Raw genomic sequence first — 20,551 nt, 5'->3', positions numbered from 1 at the left:
TTTTGCTTTCCAAGCGCATTGTTTGCATTTGCCTGGACCTTGGGTACTGTCAGCTGCCAATCTGGATCTGCATTTCAACATTCAATCTCACCTCACAATCTCACTTTTCTGCATCCTACCTAGTTTTCTTTAAAGCTATTGGATCTGGATTTTAAATATTGGTCCATGTGAATTAGGTAACACTTAAGTTATAGCTAAAATGGCACTGTAAAATCTCTGTAGTTTCAACATAGAGCATTTTAACCACATACGGTCATGATGGCATGATTAGCAAACGTTACAGGATTTATATAGCAATTGCATGCAAATTACACAAGGAGACTATTCAAATTTGACTTCACCACACTAAGACAAGGGCGACTGCCAAGCGCAGCCCCTGGGCAGTGAGCAAGGACAGAGGCTGGTGCCTGCCTGGCTGGGAGCAGCTCTGCAGGAAGGGACCTGAGGGCCCTGGCAGACGTGAGCTGAGCGCGGGCCAGCAGTGTGCCCCAGCTGCAGGGACAGCAGCAGTGCCCTGGGCAGTACTCACAGGGTCACGGCCAGGACATCAAGGGCAGGAGTTATTCCCCTCTGCTCAGCAATTGTGAGATTTCATCTAGAAAGATGTTTCTGATTTTGGGCCTGTGGATGCACATCAATAATCTTCAGAGAGTTCAGTGGCTGGGGGCTATAGTGAGGGCTGAGGAACCAGGATTTTTCAGCCTGGAAAACAGAAGGTGTTGAAGAGATCTAGCAGCAGTTTTCCAATACCTATAAGGAGGACATTGAGAAGACAGTCATGCTTCACTGTCATGCAGCGGGAGGATAAGAGGCAATGGACATTAAAACCTTAAACAAGAGAACTTTAAACTGTATGTGACAACAATGAAGGAGTGGAACAGGTTGCCCACAGAGGTTGTGAAGCCACCAACAATAGCTTAATTTTCCTGAATGTACCTTCCCTCACTTAACTCAAGTACTCCAAAGACTTAAGCATTAGTGCCTCTTCACTCTTCATCCTTATCATATAGTAGCACTGAGACCTTTTAGCTATCCATATGTTCACCTGCGATGATGCTTCAAGTCTGATGAAGATACCAAGTTTATATTACTAAGATAAAGGTTTGGGTTTACCAGATGAATAACCTCTTAAACACTGTATTGATATAGATATATCACCTCAATATGAATTGAAAACATTACAGTTAGCAGATATTTGTGAATAAGCTCCATAGCCTGAGGTATAGCAGAGAGAAATAGTATGTTATCAGGCATCCAAATGGATCAAGTTTGACTGTCTGTGAGACCCCCATCCAGCTGCTCTCACTCCCCTTCCTCAGCATGATGGGGGGAGAAAATAAAGTGGAAAAGCCCATGGGATGTGACAGAGAGAGGGAGATCTCTGAACAGTTACCTTCATGGGCAAAACAGACTCAACTCAGTAACAAAACCCTGCCACATAAACCCAATGCACAGGTCAATGCCATTCATTAAATGCGAGGCAAAAATTCACACAGAGCTGGGGACCAACTGCTACGGTCTGTGCAAGTTTAAACCGAATATGGCACGATGGATAGCTGAGCATTCTTTTTTAAAAAATAACACAGGAAGGAACTAAGCAGAATCAGAGAAGATCTCAATGATTAAATTGGTCTAACATTTGATTGTCGTCATCAGCCTGAAGCAATGGATTTGGTCCTAAAGACAGTGAGGGCTCTTCTGCTTGCCTCTAGAAGCACCTCTCAGCTGGGTTCTAAAGCAGTGGTACAAAAACAACAACAACAACAACAAAAAAAAACAAAAACATGAGATTCATTTGTATTATCCCAAATCTACATGCTAGGGCTTACCTCATATAGGAAACCAGAGAAGTTAAAACTTTCCAACTTTCCTGTTGAAAACAAACCTCCTCAACAGGTTGATTTTTTCATTGCTGACAGTCAGAGGAAATTAGAGTAACATTCCCCTTTCTACCCACCTACTATCACCCCCTCCACAACTTACTCACAATTCTGTTTGTGATATTTTTGTGCAAGTATCACTGTTCATGCTGTTAACTTAAAAAGCCAGTCTGCCGAATATTCTCTCCATTCCATGCACTAACATTTTCACAATGGAATTTAAAACTTCAGCTCAGCCCACGATCTCATAAATCCCATGCTGCAAAAGACTGGGAACAAGAGCATTAGAAAAGCTCGAAATGTGAAAATGTGAAAGAAATGTTCAACAGGGAGGCTAAGGTGAACACAGTGAGGATTCTGTCATAACCCACACCTTCAAATAACCCTGTGTGAAAACTGGGGTTAGAGACCATGTTGTATTACTACTTTTATATACAGGAAATGTATCCTCATCCTAATCCTCAAATGCCTAGGAGAAATAATTAATCCACATTCTGTTAAGTCTTCACACAAATAAAGACATTTTGTCCTTCACTTGAATTGTCTGAACAACCAGTGAAGACAGAAGTCCCCATATTAAGTGGAGAAGGAATTCCTTAAGCTTTTAATTGTCCTTCCTCAAGAGAAAAAGAAGCTTAATGGTGCCTCTTGGGAAGCTTTATTATTTCTTAACCAAAAGATGCAAAACTTAAGCTCAATTTGTACCCTTTGCCTTGTGCTCAGAGATGGTATTACTCATGAATTACTTCCATACAAATACATCTTATACATGCAAGCTAAGTTAGTATGTCCACCTTACCCAAAAATCAGCCCTGGCATATGTCCTAACCAGAATTACATTTCTTCCTCCCATTAGCTTGTTTCTAATCAGTCTCTGAATCAGCTCATGGGAGCAGGGAATATTTTCTTGTCCTCCACTTGTGCCGAACCTAATGCAACAGCTCATCATCCATGACATGGGCTCTCAAGCACTGCAGCAACATTAATCCAGACAAGTAGGCATAGTAGACTTGTGTGCATTATGAATAATGGAATGTGTTCCTTGGCAATAAAAGCTGTGCCAGATAACCATCAGGCCATGTATGTATATAATTATGCACATGCAACTGGGTCCAAGTTGAATAGCTGCTTTAAAAATATCCTTCAAGGCCACATTTTTGAAGTTCTTCAGTTTCACATAAGCTAGGGCATGTAAGAAAGAATAATCTTATATGTACAACTGTTTTGCTCCTTGCAGCATCCTGTCTGCATTGTTGGCTCATTAAAAACACAAAGACAAACACTGGGAAGGTGAACATGAATGCTGTATGCATGCATGAGTTTAAGGACCTTTACAAGTTTGGTTCACAGATTACTAACATCAAAAATTTTGGGAAATCACTTCATGTATGCTGGTTAATGTTAAGGTATATTTTCCATTTCTGAAGGATCCTGCCAAATCCAAGGGAAGGGAGAAGTGGGTGGGGGGTGGTGGGGGGTGGAAGATATAAAGTACTCATTGTTACTGCTAAGTTTCCTTCTTGGATTCTTTCATTTTCTAATTTACAAAGAGTATTGTTTTACTTCAAAAAGAATTACACAATAGTGAAGAGAACTTGGACCCTAAATTCAGGGAGTGAACTTTATCCAAACTTTGTACATATGGACAGTTCCTGTAACTTCAGTGTAACTTATTACAGGTTTAAGCTGAGACATAAGATGAGTTGTTAATTCAGATCTGTAACTCTCTTTGAAGTTTTTTTTGATCACTTCTGCAAAGAAGTTGTCCCACTCAGTCAAACATTCTTGAAGTGTGGTGCCAGCGTTACCAAAAAAATTATTATTATTATTATTACTTCTTTTCCTTCTCCTTCCTTCCTTTGTGCTTGGCATCCTGCACAGAAAAAGCGGGGGAAGAAGAAAGTAAAAGGAACAGTATCTTTGTGGCTTTGTGGTGGGTGAGCAATGGAAATAATGGAAACAACAACAGAAAGAAGTAGTCTGGTCTGAGAACAGGATTTTTTTCTGCTTTTTTTGGTTACATTAATAATAAATAATAATAATAATAATAATAGTCTTTATTTTTTTAAAAAAGGATGAGACAATCTGTTTTACATATGTGAGGCTTGTGGTCAAGAGCTGAAAGGAAACTGGAAGTTCTGGAGTTAGGGCTATGGAGAAGGAAAATACATGAGTATGAACAATGGGACCAAAACAAATTAACAGGAAGGAGACAAGAAGGTGGAAGGCATGGGAAAGAGCATCAATTCTATAATGAGTGAAAGATAGGGCAAAACAAGAAGTTCGATCTTCCTGATACAAAGGATTCAGCAGGGCCACAAAGTCAGGTTATATAGTTATCAAATACCATAAGAACAGCAGGATCAGTGGTCTTACCCCACAACACTGGGAGTGAGACATGTATGAATAAAAAGCAGAATTGCTTATACACGTAGGTCACTAGGTATCACAAGATTAAGAGCAGATATTGGAAAGACATTGCCTTATTTGCAACCATACACTTGCAACCATACACTATTATATTTGAAAAAACGTAACTGTCAGCAAACATTAGTGACAATGGGACAAGCATAAAATTGCAGCTATCATGCAATCAACACCACAAAACAGAAGATGAGGAAAAAAATCTACAAGGAGATTTCCTAGGGGAAAATATAGAATATATCCTTAGAATATATAGGAGGGAAAAAAAAAAAAAAAAAAAAAAAAGCAATTACAATAACATTTACCCTTAGTGTACCCAGAGACCAATGTTGTCTGCCTGTAGCACCTGGCAACCAGAGGACTGCAAAGCTTCCTAGCCCTAAACAACAAACAATGCAGGACGTGCATTTTAGCTCACAAGCGGGATGCAAGTTTTCTCAGACTTCCAGTCAGGGGCAAGCGTGCATGTGGAGTGCTCTCAGCCTCTACCATGAAATTACACCTGGTTATTAAGTTGTGTGATATTTCACAAATAAAAATACCAACCCTGTGCCAAGGGTTTCACATGTCCACTTCATCTCCTTTATACATTTTTTTATTCAATACAGAGACTCTACAGAGACTTATATTTTTGAAACATTTCTATGTTTTTACATTTCTATACATTTCTATAAAGAAATGTAAACATTTCTATAAACATTTCTATAAGTTATTACTATTTCTATTTCTTATGTTTTGAAATATTTCTATCAGCTATATATCTAAGGTCATTAATTCAATGTCGATGGAGCACAGGTGCTAGTTACTGAAGTTCATAATATAAACTAGAAGTCCAGTGATCACTAGATCACTAGAACCCCAACAATCTGAAGAAAAAGGCACATGATACTCCTTGTGCTTGTGGTGGTGGTTTTACCATGCTAGGCAGCTGAACACATCAACCGCTCTCTCACTCCCCCTCCTCAGATGAGGAGGGGAAGAAGTAAAGGAAAGAACAACTCACAGGTTGAGATAAGGATGATTTAATTAATGGAAAAAAATATTAAGGAAATATTATTATTAATTAAACAATTTAACTAAAGGGATAAAAGGGAAAGTGGAAGAGGGAGTGGGAAAGGGAATAACAAAACAAAACAAGTAAAGGCTATGTGGAAGTGCAGAGGAAAGAAATTACTCTCTACTTCCCACAAATGAGCGATGCTTGACCACGTCCTTGAAGCAGGGCCTCAACGCACGTAGCCAGTGTTCGGGAGGAGGACAGACGTTTTCGCAACGAGAGCCCACCTCTCCCCTCTTCTTCCTTTTTCCACCTTTTATTGCTGAGTGTGACATCATATGGTATGGAATATCCCTTTGGTTGGTTTAGGTCAGCTGCCCTGCTGATGTTTCTTTCTCACTTTTTTGCCCACCCCCTAGGAGGGTCAGAGAGAGTCCTGATGCTGTGCCAGCACTTCTCAGCAGCAGACACAACACCGGGTGATACCACTGCTGTTCTAGCTACAAGTGCAGAGTGCAGCACTGAATGGGCTGCTGCAGGGAAAGTTAACATCCCAGCCAGACCCAGTACAGTGCTATATGCAAATACCCCAAACCAGAAAAAGATACTACAAACTTACACACACACACACACACACACACACACACAAAATTTAAAAAAATAAAAAAATAAAAAAATTCTTGAAAGTTCACAAAAAGTTCACAACTTAAATCACGGAAATGCAGCCCAGAAATGGGCAATTTTCCACACAGAACTTTAGTAGTAATCACCTATATCTTCCTTCCTAAACCTCCAATAGATAAAGGTGGCACCAGATTGCCATAGATATAGCACATTTTAAAAATAAACTCATGTTTATGTTTCTTTTCCCCTTGGAGAACACAATTTATATCAATGATTTTTTCACAATAGCATCTGCTCCAGAGTTGGCCCAAAATATTTTCTAAAATTAACACTGTTATTCCCCAGAATAAAATATTTGAAGTATTTCTATGTTTATTAGGCTTCTTCCAGCTATTGTTCAACAGTTATGAAGGACTGAATTAAATTGTTTAGATATTCCTAGTAAAGAAAAACAAAATAGCATTTGAGTTAACCCACTTTGCCAAAAATATATCCAAGGCTCAAAATTAGCATTTGTTTTCTGTTTGTAAACAGAAAGCCATTTATCCTCCATAGGTTACCTGTTACCATTGTCTTCGAATTTTAGTTTATTTCACAGAAGAGGAAAACAACAACAACAACAACAACAACAAAATAGCATGATATAAATGTAAATATCCATTATTAAAAAAGTCTGGGAGATAAAGTGGTGTTAGCTTGATCAGTTATTATACACCATAAAAATCACTGAAGTTGGCACCTCTGCACTCCTGAATAGCAATTCAGGTCACAGAGAAAGATGGTGGATTACTCCCTATAGCTACTCAAACAACATAGCTTACTCAAAAGCCTACATCATTACTCATTATTTTGGCCAAATATCTAGCTTTCTAGACAGGATATCCACTGAAGAGAGAAAGCAAGAATCTGTGGGGTTCACATCTAAGGAAAACCCAGGCCTTATACAGATCTGAAAAAACATTAGTCATTAAATGATATTCTAAAAAATGCAGAGAGCAAATTCTAATGAGGAGTAGAAATCATTGATTAAAGTTTTCCAAAAGAGAGCACTAACTTACTGGGCATATAGACTTCTGCTTCACATTGTGTACCAGCAGCTTAAAAGAATGCTTTTGTCTGGAGAAATTTAACATGAAAAAAAAAAAAGTTCATAAATACAACTTGATGAAATACCAAAGCATATTACTACTGATTATTGCATTGTTAAGCAAACTAGTACAGAATACATTTTTTTTCCTGCTATCCATTATTCCACAAACATACAATTACTTTTTTAATTCCACAAAAATGCTATGACTATTACTTCCTAGGTGAAAACACGGAGTACAAAGATGCCTCTCCTTGCTGTCCTTGAGGTGAGGCGCCGCCATCTTGGCTGCTGGGCCCTGCTGGGCCCTGTGGTAGGGCTGGTGGAGCTGGCACAGGGCAGCCCCAGCATCACCACCCAACAGCTGGCTGCAAACCCAGTGCATTTGCTCATAATGGGGTCACTCTTTTTCAGCAGCTTTAGTGCCTGTGAAGGTGTACAGGATTTGCACAGTCGCACAGTGACAAAGCCCTCCCAGCTGAGCTCATGGAGGAGGGACAAAGGGAGGTGGAGGGAAAGGCAACACATCAGGGAAGGTGACTGCACCGTCACCTATGTCCCAGCAGCTGCAAGGGCAAGAGCTGGCGGTCAGCTGCTCTGAAGTGATGAAGGGCACCTGAGAGCTTCTCTAGGGGAGATGACAGCTTTTTTTTCTTGGTAGGGGGGAGGGAGTTGCAGGTTAAAAGAGCACAGCTGTGATACTGATGATGAGATCGCTTCTGCTGCAGCTTTCTGATATTTTATGGGCAACCGGTTGGAAAACATTTTTTCAGAAAATGACCTGTGGGTCAAAGAGGACAGCAGGCTGGACACAAGCCAGCTACATGCCCATGTACCAAAGGGGGCCAGAGGTATCCTGGCTACGTTAGGCAAAGGTTGCCAGCAGGTGGAGGGAGGTGATCCTGCCCCTCTGCCCAGCACTGGTGAAGCCATGCCTGGAGTGCTGTGTCCAGCCCTGGGCACTCCAGTACAAAGAGATATGGACAGACTGGGGGCAGTCCAGTGACGGGCCATGACATGATGAAGGGCCTGCAGCATCTCTCCTGTGAGGAGAGGCTGAGAGCTGGGACAGTTCAGACTGGAGAAGAGAAGGCTCAGGGGGTTCTCATCAATGTGTATAAGCCCGTGAAGAGGTGTAGGGGAGTATGGATGACAGAGCCAAATTCTTCTTATTGCCTCTTAGCAATGGGCACACACTGAAAAACAGGAAATTCTGTTTAAGTATAATAATAATAATTTTAAAAAGTGTCTGTGGTCTAACTCTGGAACAGACTGCCCGGAGAGGTTGTGGAGTCTCTGTCCTTGGAGATCTTCAAAACACAGCTAGACATGGTCCTGAGTGACCGACCTTGTTGGTACTGCTCTGAGCGGGGGGGTGGACTAGTTGATCTCATTGGTCCCTCCCAACCTCAACTATTCCATGATACTGGTTTTGTTTAAGATTACTACTCCTTCCATTTAGCTGGTGTAACTCTGTGACTATTGTTACAACTTGCAATAAAATTGTGTAACAAGGCAAAACGTATCTTCTGAATTTGGATTGAAATGCTAAACTGGAAGCTTTGTTTTTATCAGCTGAGTGCCAGTCTTGCAGTGCCTTAAATCTAAGAGTTATTTACTTAATCTTGACATCTGCATATATACAAATGTCCTTCTTCTCTGAACAATAGCCTAGGACACATTGGACAGCAGGGGGAACTGAAGGTGGGGAAGGACAAAGGAGAGTAAAAGGGTATTATGAGAAAAGACTGGTTTTAAATGACCAAATATCCAGACATTTACTAAAAAATAATATATTAACCTTGCAAAGTTATTTATGCATGCAAATCAAATGTAATTAAGTAACAAATGCCTCAATTGAAAAACCAAACAAGAGAAAATATGATTATATTTACCTTTTAGAGGTAACACTAATTTAACTTGACTCCCAGGTTCAAAACACACCATCATTTTGGGTTGGTAGCTCATATTTCACTGACAGATGTTCCCCAGAAGGATACCAGTAGAGGTTTAAACTTCTCAGTACAATTTTAAAAGATGCCAAAAGCTTGGCATCAGCAGTACAGCCCACATTCAGCATGTAGGATAATCTGGAAAAGGCAATCCTTTCCCACTCCTTGTCTTCAGAGCTATTGCTCTCACCACCTTTGCCTCATTAGTTTGTCTTTTTCCTTTCTCTGCGTTATCTTTATTTGTACAAGCAAACATTCTATATGTGAAGCAATTCACCTGTCAGAAGAAGTAAAAAATAAGCATGATCTAGAAATCTAATACCTCAAGTTTTGATTTAGTATTAAAATATATGTTTGGTCAGTACAGATGCTCCAAGTTATTCAGAAATTGAGATTTTCATTTATTGACACTGCTAAGTGCAGGAATTAGGTAAGTCATGATAATACCACACAGACAATCATTTAACATATTTTATAATTGCAGCAGCCACAGTCAATCCGTGTGGACAGGAATTATGTAGGGAGATGGAAACTGCTCAGTACCCCTCTTTTCTCAGAGCTCTTGTCTACAATCACCACCACACCAGAAAACTCATTCTCCAAGCAAAGAGCAGAGAGTGCAGACTTCAAATCAGGCCAGCACCTGGGGATGCACAGGAGGAGTGGACTATATTTGAGGATGTCTGTCCACCTGCCCTGGCTTTGATTCCCTCCTTTCTGTTACTTGTCTCCAGCTTGCCAGAAGCACCAGAGAGCTCAATCAAAGGCCAAGAAGGCAGAAAAGAGATAAGGGAGTGAACAGCAGCTCCCAAGGTGTTTTAGCTTTCTGTATGTGGTTTAACCTCCACCTTAAGACCTGAACATTTCTGAAAACAGTCTCAGGAATGTATCTAAATTGATTTTAAATTCAAGTAGGATGAGCAGAAATGGTTAAATAGTTTTAGAGAGAAATAGCCTCTTAGGATCTCCATTTTGACAGTCTAAATTAGAGCAGATTATGCATAAACTTGGAAAGCTTCAAAGATAAGGCACCAAGTTTTTCACATTAAACAGCATTGTATAATTTTTAAATGTGAAACAAAATCCCTTTCACTGGGGCAAACATAAGAAAATAATAACTTCTAAAAAGACACAGAAAAAGGAAGCCTGAAGGTTAGCTTTCCCTGAGTCCAAAATTCAACAGCGAATGAGACTGGGGAGCACCGTGTCCTTTTTGAGCCTAAGGGTTCTCTGTCTCTAGGATCTCTAGATAGTCACTGCTGACGAAAAGCCTCTGCATCTATGCACTTGTTTCTCCCTTAACTTTCAGCCTACGCTTTTGGGTTACTGTCCTAAACATTTCATACTGTAACTTTATAGCTTTATATATTCTACCACATCAAAACCTCTGTCAGTCTGAGAAAATATTTCTATGTCCAAATGTGAACATACATGCTGCTGGAAAACGGATCTAAAAAGTGGTTTTGGTCCATTTACTTTTAAAATGTTGATTTAGAAAAGTAGCTGTACCATTGACGTAATCATGAGAATTGGATATAATTTTAAAATAGACATCACCTGAAAAAATGACTTACAGATTACAGGACAACGGTGAAAATATCTGATGCTGTATGAAGACAAGGGACTATATCTACAGTAATGGCAAGGCATGAAAGAATCACAGTGAGTTATTTCTCCTTTCATAGATGATATAATAATGAAGATGAATTTAATTCACAGACTGACAAGTTTTAACCTTTATGAGATGCTGTTATTTCCACTTTTAAATTAAATTAAAAGTTCAGATTGAAAAGAATTGTCATTTTAAAACTAAAATGCAAATGGCAAGTCATTCCCATACCTCAGTGGTAAGATGCAAGATTAATTTTCTAGAGGATAGGTTAGAATTTATAAAGCAAAATAAATTATACTTTCCTGATATGACTAAGTGTGCTTGAGTTTTACAAATTAATTAACTAAGGTAAGTGATAAACATGAATCTCACCGATGGAGTGAGTTACCTAGGGAGTTTTTTCTCCTCAAACACTGGCAGTGCAAATTCATCTCAGGATCAGAGGACCATTTCTGGTTCCTTCCAGACTTCATAACTGCATCCCCAAAGATGAAATTTGTTTTCCAAAAACTGGAATATTGATAAAAAATATGTGCTTAAATTAATTTTATGAATTTACTTATGATCAAAAAGTTTGAACGTGTGCAATAAAACTTCTTAATGAAGAAGTACCCTTTAGGGCAGTCCTTATATACAATAATTTTGTTCCATATCTAATTCCCAGAGATTTTGGAAACTGTAGGGAAAAGGTAAAAGGGTACATTGCAGTCAGAGATAAGGCATTTCCCAAGAATATGGTTATTCACAAGGAAAATTCCTTGTTCTTGACAAGTTGTTCATTTATATTGCAGTAACACTGAACAGCTTCTGAGTATAAATCCCTTTCCTAAACAATGTCAAGAGACCCACTGTCATCTAAACTAGAAATTTCCTGGGCTGAATGTGCAAAGCTGGAGTCCACTGACAGGACCAACATCAGAGTGGAACACAAAAGATGAAGAGGCTGAAGTAATCACAAGTGGTGGAATTAAACAAAGGCCTTTGAAGAAAGATGGAGACAATTTGGAAAGATACTTGAAGAGGAGAATACTGAGAATAGTGAAAGTTTTCAAGTGCAGTCCCTCCTCCTTTATCTAGATACAATGCGCACAAAGCAGCAGACACAGAGGGCATACACCGACAATTTACAGCAATATAGATGTTGCATGGGGCATAGTGAGGAAATATTTCAGAAGTGGAAGACCTTTCCTAAAATACATTCAAATTTTTCAAGTGATTAGAAGTGAAATTAGAATTCTTTTCCAGTCTGATAAGACTCAACAGCTCCTCAGAAAATAAACTCAGCAGCAGATGTAACTGGAAAGGTTGTGAAAGACTTGCAGGAGATGGCACTGAATTTCCAGTGTGAGGTGTGGGCTTTAGGTAGTAACCAGCCACCTGCTGATACAGGTTGATGAGTCGCAGGATGACAGCAGGTGTGTGAAGAAATAGATTTGAACTGATTCAGGATGTATGATGCTGCACTTCCAGAATAGGGAAGATGTTAGTGTAACATCGTAGTATCAGCTACAAGAATAAGTGAAGACAGGATGAAATCTTGCTCTCTCTTACATGAAATCTCATGGTCTGTGATACCCAAGCAAACTAGGATGGGAACTCCTGGGTGTAAATCAAGAATCTGTAGTTATCTTTGGGAATAAAAGTAGCAGCTACTCAGCAGTGTGAAATGCTCCTTTCTTTCATATAGTATGAAAGCCCCTCCTCTCTATTGCTATTATTAGCAAACAAAGCAAGGACTTGACATAAACACAAGCTATCTTTTCCTCAGGTTCTCCTTTAAAGGCAGTGTCTAAATATCGACCTTTTATATTAAAAATGTAGCAATAACACAGCATACAACAGGATATCAATACTAGCTTGTTGCAGTAGTTTTATCAAATATGGTTTGTGGCTTCTGTTAAACCCAAATGCTTACACTAAAAATGCTAAAAGAATCCAGAGGAAGGAAACAAAGGCATGTATCATCCTTTTCAGCCTTTCTACTGTATTGCCATACATGTCTTGCACTGACTGTTTAAATTATCCCACATTAAATATTCTGGTCATGCAATTCAATTAGCAAGTCACAACTAAAGATAGCTATCTACTTCATAACAATTTAAATATTTAAAACAGCCAACCACTATGCATATAAACATCAAAAGCTATGTAAATATCTGGGAAATATAAAGTATGTGAAAAGTTGCAGACAAAGCAATAGGCTCATTTTTCAAAGCCAAGAAACTCTCAAGTATCTCCAAGCTCTAACCCAAAGTATCTTGGAGACTGTTCTCATAATTCCACCCATCCCTCCCCCAGAACAGCAGGGAAGAAATGACATCATTGATTTTGCTTTCTGAAGAGTCCCATAAGCAGCTAAAACATTACACGGTAGTTTTACTTAACTATTGATAAATCCGCAACAACAGAACAGTCCCAAGCACTTTTCCAAGCAGAAGATTTTTCTTGCTTATGGGCTCATTTAAAAAGGATTGTACCTAGTGCAATGGGAGGACAAAATTGAGCTAACGTAAGAGCCCATACAGCAAGTTTTCATTTATTAGTATGAAGGTATGAGAAAAAATGGACATTTAACACTAATACCAAATAATAAGGCTGTTATATAAAATTCAGTAAGCTCAGCAGGGAGCTTTTCATGCCTGACTCTTTCAAACCACTAATTAGCAGAACTGTACAGAATGTGCATGCCCCCTACATTCTTCCTTTTATTGGAGAGAAGTAGCAGAGTTGATTTCTCTTTTAATATACTGAGATCAGCATCATTTAAGACAACTACCAAAATCCCATTTGTTGACAACCTTCTGAGCCCTTGTGCTGGTTTTTGTGCTGGTCTGATGTTTGTGGGGAACTCTAGAATGCATAATAAAGGGAATTGGTATCTCCTTGCCAGGGGTGGCAGAATTGGTATCACCTTGCCAGTATTTGTGTGCCTCTGAGTAATTCTCCTCTTTTTATGGATTCTTGGACACTCAAGTAGCAAATGCATATTTAAATCCCTTTCCACAAGGCAGCTGATCCAGAGAGATGAGCATCCTGGAACACAGCTGAAATCAGTGAGCTGTGCCAGGAACCAGCAGCTGCCCTTTCATGCAGCAGTATTAGGGCAATGTTGTACTTTTTATAGCTGTGTCATGAAATGCAAGATGTCATTCAACAGTGCTGTGTAAATGTAATAAAATCCCATCTAGGATATGTTAAGCTTTTACTTCCTCAGTAGTTACTGCTGAAATGCTGCTAATCCCTCCATAAACATCTGCACCTTGACAAGCTCTTCAGAGGTGACCATCAACTTCCTTTTGGCTTCAGCCAAGCTGATAAATCTGTCCGACTACCAAGTTTACAGCACAAATGGATCCTAGGAATTTGTCTTTATTTTTAAATGTGAAGGTTCAGCCATCATATGGCATCAAAACAGAAAGAATTCAGTAAAATATTTCACTGTTTCACTCTCTGCAAATAACAGCAACTGAATTTTATATGTGCTTTCACTAGGGTGCGGTGTCTTCACACCCAGCAGTTTGCTTCCATGTATAAAAACGTGTCGTTACTATGGGAAAACTGAAAGAAGAGAATTTAGAAACCAGTAGTACTAAACATTTAATTCCTTGGAAGCTCTTGAATTCATTTAGAACTATCTTCTCTTTCCCAAATTTTCATTATAAAAGTATGAAGATCTACAATTCAAGAAATTATTTTTTTTATTTTGATACTATCTTTTCAGTTGAGTTTATCAGCAAAAAGTGACTATCACGGTCTATCAGAATGCTACAAATGCTGCTCTAGAAAGAGAATGCTAAGCAGCAAAGATAGGTAATGAGAGAGGGTCTGTTTCAAGAAAGGCAAAAAGCAAATATACATTAAACAACACAAGTCTCGTTAAGTTGGGAGGGTATCTTCCCTAAAGAAATGTGCACTAGGTTCTTAACCCTTCACTTCTTTTTTCACAAACTTGACTTTTCCTCCGTCCCTTAAGGTACTGTGGGACACAAAGCCTACATTGACTTTGTGTTTTGCTAAATCAAGAACTGTTACAAAGAATTAACACTGTATCTAGATATAGTAGGTTTAATTCAAGTATAACTGGTCTCATGAAAAAAAAAATCAACCAAAGCACGAAACCCGTGCCACTGAAGTCAAGCATATGCTACGTCCTCTGCCCATAGATAATTTTTTTTCTTTAGCGCATGTAACATTCAATCTAGTATTTCACTTTTTTTTACATCAAATTACCTATTGCAGACCAGTAGCTGAAGAGTAGTCAAGACTCACAATAACCTCCTATTCAAAGCCTTTCTCAATCTACCCTTTTTCATTTAGACACCAACAACATTCCCAGAAGTCACCAAGCAATATTTATCTTCCATCACACCTTTAAAAGTTTGTAGGAAGTTTTGGAAGAGATCTGCCAAAGCATATTAAAACTACAACATTTCCCTCAAAAGCCCAAACTGAATAACAGGAAGCTAGGCATTAACAACCTACTGAACTTTAAACTCTTAGCATATAATTTTTCCTGGTCTCTTAGACTCAAAAAATCAGAATCAAAAGATGAGGAACGGGATTTGGATGGAACTGTACATCTGTAATGCAGACTCACATCTGTGATGCATGGTTTTATAACCTGACCCAATCTTTGGTGAACTTTCAGTGCAGTGAAGATAAACTGACCTCCTGGACCAGAGACTATTCCTCTGCAGAATTTCACAACACAGTTATAGCACGGCATGGGAATCTCAGATCCCATGAGATGAAAATGAAAGGAAAACAGGTTCCTGCTAGCTAAGAAATAGAGAGAGACCAATTCCAGTCAGCTGCTGTGGAGAACAAAACATCCTTTTTGCAATTACAGGATGCATAGCTACGTAGTTACAACTTATTAGCTGTCAGGGATCTAGAACAAAGAGACATCAGTAGAAGAAGAGGAAAAGTAGAAAATAGCATAGATGAGGAGCATCCAAACAAACAGCAGGCAGATAAAGAGATATCAGTCTAAAAGGAGGGAAAAAAAAAAAAAAAAAAAAAAAGGTACAAGATCATAGACATTGCAATGAGGGCACTGGCCTCCACTGCTGACACTGGAGATCAAACACTAGCTGTGTTTGAAGATCTGATCTGACCTGCTGAAAAGAGGTTCTAAGTATGTTTTTTGAGGGAGCATTCAGTGAAGCTAAGACAATAATTTTTGTTGTTGTTGTTAAATATTTATTTATTTATTTTTATGTCTCTACATTTTGTACCTAGTTTTGAAAAAAAATATTTTTATGCTGAGCACATCCTATTGCAAGGTATCAGTGCGCACAGGAAAACAGTTGCCGTTTCCAAGTTCTGTAAATCAGCTAGCAAACACAGCATTCAGTATTCACTCGGTGCCAACATACCAAATAAAAGTCCTCTTCAAAGACTATTTGAGCTTAAGCTGATTGTCACGATGTAAACTAAGAGTCTACACACTCGCAGTAACCAAGTCCATGTGGTTCTTGCCAGAAGCTTGGAGATATGTTTCCCCAGATCTCCCTTTTCCAGCCAACACCATCAAGTACCAACAAGCATTAACATAACATAAAATTTCCTTTTCTCCTCACCCAGGTAACTGGCACCATTCTGTTACACTCAGAATACCCCACATTTCACACTGACCCATAACATTTGTCTCCTGAAGTATTTGCTCTTGATGGCAGCTCGTGATCTGCTCTTAAGTTTTGGAGACTCCATAGTCTGGTACCTTTAAAGATAAATCTAATTAATAGCAAGAGCTCTACCTAAAACTGAATTCAGGAACCAGGAAATTCTAACAGAAACTTTCATCAGGGAGGGGCTGCAGAACAGACTAAGGTAGCATTCGTTTTGTTTATGTTGATAGTGATGACATTAGACAAGTTATTTTTGCTATCTCTTTACAAAACAAACAAACAAACAAAAAACACTGGCTGTTCAAACAATAAACCAGGAAACAAAATTAGTATACTCTCATTTTATCGTATGAAGAAGCATTTCAACATTTTGAAGAATCCTTACCTTGAGGACATTTCCCTAAGCCTCAGAGTTGTCAGTTTTTCCAGTACAGCAAAGGCTGATGGAGTGAAACACACTTCTCCCTGTCCTAGAATTAGATGTCCAATGTTATGTTCCATGCTTTATCATGACTCTCAGGTCTTCTGTTCTCAATACTGATTTTCAAGTCTGCAAAAATAAAAATAAATAAATAAATAAATAAATAAATAAATAAATAAATAAATAAACTTTTCTATAGTTACCATGCATATTTAGGTAGGTAGATGAGAAAATCAGTATAATAAAAGCTTTTATTAGTCCTGCTCCAGCTGTGTCTGATGTTACCTTATTACTGAACTGTGGAATTTTGGGAAATGTTACAGGATACCCCAAAACACGGAGAAAATAAATATTCATTAAAAGAACATGCATTATTTCATCTAAGATAACAACATTTTATGGTTCCTTTGACTTGCTAAAAATAATCACCCCCAAAAGATCAAAGCAACATTAATCAATTTTTACCAGTTTAACCCAGAACTGCAAGATAAAGACAAAATTCCTAGGTGAGTTGTTAGCAGTGCAAATCAAAGTATTTCTTGATCTAAAAATGTTTCTCTCTCAAAAATTGAAAAGACTCAGGTGTTCCCAAACCAAACCTACCAATTCGTGAACTTTATGTTCCAGCCAGAAAAGAAAAACAAAGATCAGTAGTACATAAACTAGAGTAACAGAAGTTTGCTTCCAGCACAAACATTGTCAAAACTCCAGTTCTAAAATCAAACACATTCTTGGTTAATGTTATCAGCTTGGTTATTACACTAAAATTAATTTTCACAAAAGAAAAGAACTGTTAAATTTAGGCTTCAAATAAATTTTGAGCAGCAGAGAAATTCCAGGAATAGCAGCCCAGATCTCTTATACCCAAAGCAGAACCCTGCTTATAATAAAGATTGCTACTAAATGTTAATGATCAGCATGCATGCATGGCAAAGTAAAGCAGTGGGAATATTTTGAACACTGCCTGTCTACCGAGGGCACAAGAGTGCATTATAATTAATGGAGCAGACATTTTGCCATCATTAGAAACATCTGTACTAGAATCATTTGGCAATTGATTGAAATTCAGACCCTAGCAGCAATTATTCCAGTTGTGTGTTTTTTTTTTGTTTTGTTTTCTTTTGTTTTCAAGAAATAAAACTTCCAGGTGAATCTTGTTCCAAGTTTAACACAGCTAGTAATTTCAGACACAAATTTATACAGCATTACCATTTTTTTTTTTTTTAATTCCTCTTTCTGGTTTGAATTTTCCACTTTGATACAATACATGACTTCACTTCTGCAATATACATATGTATGCACATATCTAAAAAATAATAATTTGGCAGTATGGATGCAAAACTGATCTTAATTTGCTTTTTCTTACTTCTTATGCAAAACTGATCTTAATTTGCTTTTTCTTACTTCTTCCTTCATATATATGTATACATGATACTGTATTGTCTTGTGCTTCGTAACACCCACTGCGTTTTTCCACAGGATGTTTACTAGATCACTATAGGTAAGCAGTATTCTTTTCCAAAGCAGTTTTTCAACTTTTTGCCTTTTCCATTCTGTTCAATGCACTGCTCTGGACTGTATTTACTGCATGGTATGATTTTATTTTTTAACCCAATACCGAATAAATTCTATGATTCTAAGTGATTCTAAGCACTAGAATTCTATGATTCTAATTCTGTGATTCTAAGCACTAGTTAACATACTGCTCAAATTCTTAGTGTATTTCATACAGTGTAATAATTCAAAATCAAGTGAACTATGTTGTGGACATATGAACGGCATCATGTAACTTTTACAAGTACTTGCTCTTGATTCGGTTGCAATTTTATTAAGATTTTAAAGGGCTTAAATCCTAAACAATTTTGGATTTTTTCCCTCCTTAGATGAGCAACAGGGTATGTAATATGAAGGTTATCTCCTATTAAACATCAAGTCATTTCTTCAAAGCACAAGGCTGCTAGACTATAAAAAGGAAGAGGATATCATTCTCTTTGTTCTTTGACATTGTTTAGTCTTTTTCAAAGAAGTTTTAGCCCTTTCCCCACCCCACGTACAACCACTTGGGACAGATATCCAAAGCAGAAAATTTCAGGTCAAACTGTTAAAGCCTAGCAAAAAAATTACAGAAGGCTGAGAGCCAAATTTTACAATAGGAAATCCTGGGCATTATGGATTGTGTTATCACTTATACTAATACTGTGTCCAAACATTAGTTTTCAAATATCCCAAGTAACATGTGAAAATAATTTAACAAGCTTGCCAGTGAATTACAGGTCTTTTTCATGGGTTTGGATGAAGAGAGCACACAGCTGTCAGGGGGCTGGAAAGTGACCTGAAAGCAGCAGTTTGCTGCCAAATTGTTTCAGCGAGCCCTGATGAGATCCAGTTTTGGGGACAGGGCGGGGATTCTCACCATCTTCATCTTAGGCCATTTGAATCCCACAGTATTGCCCTTTTTAGATTATCACAAGTTTGTGGCATCTTTGTCATTGCCATATAACAGTATTTGTTCAAATGAATTCTGTAACTATAAACTGCAAATTTGCCTGCATATAAAAGAACCTGAAAATTTTGCCCATGCAGATGGGGATAAATATATACATATGAAACAGAAAGCTACATAATCTGAACCACATTTTAACTGCTAAGCACTGTTTTACCAAGATATTCTTTATTCTGTGTGCGCATGTGTGCATACATGTATATAAAACAAAACAGACATTAGTCCAGATCCTGCAGCTGACCTCCCCAAATGTGTATGTGAATGTGTGGGTGGGCATGCAGAGCAGGAGGAAATTTCACAGGGAATAATATAAGGACCAGTTCCGGGGTTAGATACAATCTATAATTACTGTGCATATTACCTGGTGTTTATCTGTTGCCAAGGGCTGGTGCTGCATATCTACATGAAAGAAAGCAAGTTTAAATGTTTTATAGCAGCAGTAAATTAATGGTTACTAAAATTATTTTTATGAGATGGACATAAAATAGCAGGTGCTTTCCAGTCAAAAAAAATAAATAAATAAAAATAAAATAAAATAAAATAAAATAAAATAAAATAAAATAAAATAAAATAAAATAAAATAAATACTGCCCGTGTTTAGTAAGTTTCCAGCTGAGTAAGATCTGCATTAGTTTGTCATGGCGTGACTGGGGACATACACAGAAGATCTCCTAGAAGGATAATGCATATTTCTGTGAAATAGAAAAACACATTTTCTGGACATGAGGGTAGGTATGTATTAGTAAAGTGTGCCAATATTATCAGGTCTAAGATATAAAATAGAAAAGGCAAGGGACTTAGCATTAGCTATGCTGCGTATCATCATACCTCTGAAGCAATTAAATCCCAGAGCAGAAAAACAGTCATGCATTACATGCCTTGGAAAGAAATGTGCAGTAAACAGCTCATGGAAGGGAAGTCAGGGGATTGCCCAGCCTGCTTTACTTTTTAATGGGACATTTTACATGCAAAATCTCTGGTAAGCTCGAGTCATATATTCACATATGACACGTATGTTCATGCACACAAATTCCTTTCTATGCATAAGATCTACAGCAACAGGTTAACTCCCTCCCTCCCTTGGTATATAGCCCCAAAGGCAGCCACCTCTTACCAAAAAAAAAGCAAAACAACATGGAGCACAGGATGCCACCAGGAGATAGAATCAGAGAATCATTTAGGTTGGAAAAAAAAAAACATAAGATCATCAAGTCCAACTACTCAACATAACACCAGCCAAGTCTACCACTATATCATGTCCCTGAGCACCACATCCACACATTCCCTAAATACCTCCAGGTATGGCGACTCCACCACTTCCTTGGCAGCCTGTTCCAAAGCCTCACTACCCTTTACATGGAGAAATTACTCCTGACATCTAAACCTTCCTGGCACAAACTGAGGACATTTTCTCCTGTCCT

Source organism: Oxyura jamaicensis, chromosome 2 (genome assembly GCF_011077185.1).
Source record: "Oxyura jamaicensis isolate SHBP4307 breed ruddy duck chromosome 2, BPBGC_Ojam_1.0, whole genome shotgun sequence".
Classification (NCBI taxonomy): Eukaryota; Metazoa; Chordata; class Aves; order Anseriformes; family Anatidae; genus Oxyura; species Oxyura jamaicensis.
This window is presented reverse-complemented; position numbering follows the sequence as displayed.